The sequence below is a fragment of the Lepidothrix coronata genome, unplaced genomic scaffold (genome assembly GCF_001604755.1).
Source record: "Lepidothrix coronata isolate B3197 unplaced genomic scaffold, Lepidothrix_coronata-1.0 Scaffold19, whole genome shotgun sequence".
Lineage (NCBI taxonomy): Eukaryota > Metazoa > Chordata > Aves > Passeriformes > Pipridae > Lepidothrix > Lepidothrix coronata.
In genome coordinates, this window is record NW_016690199.1 from 1413659 (window position 1) to 1420100 (window position 6442).

Below are 6442 nucleotides of genomic sequence, written 5' to 3' on the forward strand. Positions count from 1 at the left end.
GGTTCTGACCTTCTCTTCTCTGACTGTTTAGAGTGACCTTCTCTTAGATGGATTGCCTTACAGGGCTGACGAGCTCCATCTGCCCGGGGGGCCGGGAATCGAACCCGGGTCGCAGCGGTGAGAGTCCTGCACCCTAACCACTAGACCACCAGAGGCCCCTTTTTATTTAAATTAGTTAATAAATATACCACTAGGATTTCAAATTGGACTGGTCATGAGAAAGGAGCTGAGATGTGCTATTTAATGAGACAGACCAAGAGAAATAACAATGTGGAGTGGCTTCACATAGTAAGTACTGCAGCAAAACACGTAGGCAGTGACAGGCCAAAAAGAACCTGCTAACCATTCAGGCGAGCAAAGACAGTGACTGGACAGGAGATGCTTAATGCACTGCATACAAGAGAGATTGGGAAGGGTGGGTGCTAGTTCAGAAGAAGACAGAAAGAAAAATGGATGAGGAAACGAGGTGCTATGGGTTGGCTGACCAAGCTCACAGGAGTTTGCATCCAAGAGAGGTTAGAATTCAGATTAGAACAGAGTGAGTCATGAAACTATCAGGTAGGAGGTGAAGCTATGTGTGTTAGATGTAATTTGATGAACTCACTGAAAAAATTAGCACCAGAATCACTTTTCCCTATACAAGCTAACATTAGACTTTTTTTAACAGGTTGTTTCCTCTTTGCTGGTAGTTTTGGGGAAAAAAAAAAAAAAGATAACCCTTATGTCCTGAAAACAGCATTTCAAACAAGTACATTATGATTCTTTAATCCATCCCCACAGCAGCTGCGTATTTGTCTTGGAGCGTGACTTTCTGTCGTTTGCTACATTTCTAAAGAATGCAAAGAATTGGTTTGTAAAGGGACAGACAAAGTAGGTTTAACCTTGAGAGGGCATGGCTGATCTGTAAACGAAAATCAAAGGAAGCGAGTAAAGCTCATCAAAAAGCTCTGATAGAAACACTGCCAAGTGCAGGCACAGAAAGCACAATGCGGCCGTCAGGAAATGTGTTCTCGGGTGGTAACTAGATAAGTGTGGACTCTCCCTGCTAACAATGGGACACCAGTCCTGGCTGAAGGTCTCAGGCACACAAAGCCACTTCTACTTTAAAAGACCTGCTGCTCATTTCGCTTCCTGAGCTTAACACAACACGAACTGGCACCAGCTGAATGAGCATTAGGGTGAGAGGAATGTAGTCAGGAAAGAGGATTTTTCGAGGCTGCTGTGGCAGTAAATCACACCACACTCAGTACTTAGGGAGATGACCCATCTTAGAGAGGAGATAAATATTCCTTTCAGCTTGTGGGGGTACCTGTGTTATGAACGGCAGAACGGCCCAATGAACACACCTGTAAAATCAGGAGATCTGAAATGCTGTGGAATAGCTCTGCACCAACAGCAGCAACATCACAGCTGCTCCAGCACGACTGCCTTACTGGCATGGCTGTTATAAGAGAACTGTCAGACACTATTCATCTCCTCCTTTCCCATCAGACCTGGAAAGTAAAGTCTTAGGGTGAGGCTTAACAGTAACAAAAAAACACTAATCCATAGTTTGCTTGAGGCACATCTAGCCTGGTGAGATAACTCTATTCTGCTAAAAAAGGCCTGTAGCTATGATGGATTCAATCCAGAAAGGAACTAATGAAGCTCCTACAGCCACTAGAAGAGCTGAAGCTTCTAAAAATTGGTAGTGAGAATCTCTAACATACAGGTATTGCACCCAAAACAAGCTAATTCCAATAAAGATAAATCCATAGCAGAACTGCAGGTTCAGTTCAGAACCTGATCATAACCTGATTTTATACAATATGGACAAAGACTCTGTATTATAGACTGGACACTTTTATTAAAATTCCTTTTTTACATGTTTATATATAGAGGACCTCAGAAAAACTAATTTCTCAAACCTTAAATTCTGAGCAAAATGCTTTGAAAGCAAAAATCAGAAAGAAAAGTATAAAGGCAAATAGGAAATAAAGAGACTCTGTAATCAAGAAAAAGACATCTTTTGTGCAAAGCAAAATGCATCCTGACCTAATGGTGAAGGATAGCAACAATTTAAAAAAAAAGACTTGATACTGATACCTGTCCCAGTCTGAGTAGTGCAAATGTTGATTGTGGAGTCATAGTCTACAGAAGCAGGAAGTTACATGTTGTAAGGATTAAGAACTGCTTAAGACACATTTATCAAAGACTGACTGCCAGAAAGAATTTACTTGCAAGGGGGACATTCTTGGGGAGTTCCTCAAAGATTTAGGAGTTGTGATATACACAATGAAAAGGGGAACAAAAACCAGAAAAACACATATCTGGAATGGATGAGGAGGAAAGTAAAGGCACAGCTACAAGCCTAGGCTGAGAAACTCCTCTCTCATGGTCCTTAGGAAAGTAAAGAGATTCCCTTCTTAAGACTACCATTTCTTTGCACCGGAAAGGTGTATTTGTCAAGCACAGCTCCCAGTAATAAGGAATAAAACACCACTAATTAAGGGAGAATTGGATTGCTTTCTTTGTTTTGCCAATGCCAAACACATTATAGGATCAGAGCTTGGGATAAACTCTCAATTTAAAACCAAAGATAAAAAGGTACAATCAGGGTCTGAAAACAACCCGCATCACATAAATTGGCAATTGACCAAGGCTGACTAACAGGCCCTGAAATAGTAAAAAAATGGGTCTAATTAATGCAAAAGCAGTCCTCAATACAGAGATGTACAAACTTCCCAAAAGAACAGAGACTTTTGCTTGGCATTAAGTCCTTGAGTAACTCCCTGTCAAGTTTTCAGCCCTTCTGACATCTAGAAAGCAAGGCAAGGCAATACGTGGTTGAGTGTGAAAACAAATGGCATAAATGGCAGCTTCCAAGATTAGCATTCTTCTGTGTTAAACATGTCACCCTGTCTCAGGAGAAACTCAACCAGGAAAACTTCCTGAGCAACAGGAAGATATGCAAATGGGCAAAGAAATCATTGTTATAAACAATCTTTGATATGTCATTATGATGCTGGGGGTAAAAGCATTAACTGATCTGAAACCATTTGTAACAAAAAGGGGTTATTCTATAGCACAGAATATAGATATAGATATCATGTTATAGACACAATTCTAGGAGTAGATATGATATAGTGATGATATTCTTGGATATGCTATTATATGATATATGAAAAGGGAAGATGTGGGGAATTACAGGCAGGTCAGTCTCACCACTGTGCCTGGCAAGACCATGGAGCAGATCCTGCTGGAAACTGTGCTAAGGCACATGGAAAACTGAGAGGTGATTGGTGACAGCCAGCATGGCTTCAAAATTGTGGTGGTTTGGAAAAAAAACTCTTTCCCCCGGGGCTGGTAATAGTCTGGCCCAGAGATGGTGTGGTAAGATCCCACCTGGAATACTGAGTCCAGCTCTGGGTTTCCCAACATACGAAAGATGTGGACCTGTTGGAACAGGTCCAGAGGAGGCCACAAAGATGCTCAGAGGGCTGGAGCACCTCTGCTATGCAGATAGACTGGGAGAGTTGGGGCTGTTCAGCCTGGAGAAGACTCCAGGGAGACCTTATAGCACCTTCCAGTACCTAAAAGTTCTCCAAGAGAGCTGAAGAGGGAATTTTGACAAAGGTATGGAGTGACAGGATAAGGGGGAATGGCTTTAAACTGAAAGAAGGCAGAGTTACATTAAAAACGTGCTACACTCCTACATTAGGAATGAATTCTTCCCTGTGAGAGTGGTGAGGCCCTGGCACAGGTTGCCCAGACAAGCTATGGCTGCCCCATCTCTGGAAGTGTTCAAGGCCAGATTGGATGGGGCTTGGAGCAACCTGGTCTGCTGGAAGGTGTCCCTGCCCATGGCAGGGGGGTTGAAATTGGATAGTCTTGAAGGTCCCTTCCAATCCAAAGCATTCTGTGATTCTATGATGACAGAGACACTACAGCTACACTCCTGTGCGTGTGTGTATCAAAACTGACACAAGTTCCCTGGTGTCTGGTAGGGGTAACAACTGTAAAGCAGCTTTTGCTCAACAGGATAGCAACATGGACATAAATCCAAAATATTCATAAAACCTGAAAAATACTAAGCACTATCATGCTGTCAAATTTGCTAAAAACAGCCAAAGGGGTTGACAAAAATAAAAATAATTAAGGTGATTGATAGACTGATACACAATATGCTTTGTTTTAGGCACGTTCAGCCCAGAATTTGAATTTAAGAATTCAAATCCAATGGAATTGGCTAAATATTGATGTCAGCGAGAACAGGGCTCTCTAATTGCACACTGGGGAATTGCCTGGAAGTCTGCTCTGAGTTCATTGCAATGTGAAAAAGATTCTCCAATAAATACAGATGCTATGCAAACTTATGTGACTGACAATAACCACTTTAACTCAAGTCACTTCTGCACTCCATAGCTTTCCTCTAATAGTCTTTTTTAAAAAGACATTTTAGTTGTTTACGATAGACTAGTGGGCAATGGCACAGCTCCTTTGGGCTCAGAATTTGAAGATGAAGCTTCTACAAAACTACAGAAGTTCAAAGACACATTATCTTAATTCATTAATTTCCCTATTGTTCATGTCCAGTGCACTGGAAAAAGGACACCTTGTCTCAAGACACATCACCCCCAGTGCTAATGCTCCATTTCCAATATTGCCTTGGTGATGAGTGAAGTTTGCAAATTAGACAAAGCTGGAAATTAAGTCTCCTGAGACAAAGCTACCGTCTCTTCCTGTGAATCCTGTTAGAATAAACTCATAGAACTACTGAACAAATCAAAATCCAGCCAGAAAAACAAATATGATGAGAGTCCCAAACCCCAGAGAGGCACGTGGCCAAACCAAACTTCAGCACAGCATAGACCCAGACAGTAACAGGCAAGAAGCTTCAGCAGAAGACAGAACCAAATCTTCCAGCCTGAACTCTTTTTACCCTCTGGGGAAAGATGCATCTCAGTCAACACTTTGAGTCCACAGACTACTTCCAGTTTAAGTCCCTTACCCTGATTCCACTGACTTTAACAAGCTCCTTGTGGGTGCAGAGTCATCCCATGTCACAAGACCAGCAGGACTCACACAGGTCATAAAGAAAAACAGATTCCAGCAAGCCCCTGAGAAAGAAACCCCACAGCTGTACAGAGAGAGCTGAGGTGACCAGAGGGTGGCCAGTTTTCTGTTGTCTATCTTGGGTCACCAACTTGTCAGCAACTGAAGAACCACCAGGGAAGGAAGAGAAGAGCAAGAGATAACAAAGCTCCACCTTTGACCTATGAGCATCACTGCCACAGCCACATCACACTGTAACTGTTTCACTGCAATCACACCCATATCCTGTCTGCAGGGTCTCTGTTTTAACCCTGCTGTAACACAGCTGCAGGGAGCCTGGTCCTTGTGAAAGCAGAACATGGAGGCCATGACAGGGTCATACAGCACCCCTCTTTTACCACTAGCAACAAACAATCCAGAAACATCATCCCTGAGTCAAAGTCCATCCTAAAACCACTCTTATAAACCAAGCAAACAGTAGGCATGCTACTGCACAGCAAATCATTCATGCTGTCACACATGCCATGACCTGGGAAATGTCAGCTCCAGCACAGGAAGAACAAATGCCCTGACCGTGGAGGTGTGTTGGTACCCACAGTGCTTTTTGAAACACTGCTCTGCCCTAAAGGGGAGCAGTTCTCTGCTATTGGGAGGACATAGAATTGTAGAATCACAGAATGGTTTGGGTTGGAAGGGACCTTAAGAGCCACCTGATTCCAACCCTCCTGCCATGGGCAGGGACACCTTCCAGCAGACCAGGTTGCTCAGAGCCCCATCCAGCCTGGCCTGGAACACTTGCAGGGATGGGGCAGACACAGATGTGCAACCTGTGCCAGAGCCTCACCACCCTCACAAGAAAAAATTTCTTCCTGATGAACATCACTCATTATGATTTGCAACTTATTTACAAATTCTGATGTGACAGTAGTAACGATTTCATACCAGAGCTGAAAGTTCGGGTCAGAGCCTGTGCTCCTCTGCATACGGATGAATCAATAGAGATTAACTCAAAGTATATCACAAATTCAATATTGTGGTGCTGTTGCTACACACCTCTGCTTTCCTTCAAGCATGCTTTCTATTCTGCAGTCTTTTGTAAACTATGTCTACTTTAATTAGATTAGACGGATAAATCCTGATAAAAACAAAATGCTTTTGTCATTTAAAGACACTTTCGAACCAGATATTAATTTATACAGATCTGAAAGTCTAACAAGACAAGTTTCATACTTCACACGGCTTCATATTGAATTTGGTTCTGACAATGTCAGCTATATCCTCTGACGTTCAAAGGTCAAACATGTAAATCATGGCCGAGTACAATAATTTCTTGCTTTGCTTGCAGCTGGCATGTGGCAAATGGATGTTGAAATCCAGCTGTTTAAATCCTCGATCATCCATTTCAGTT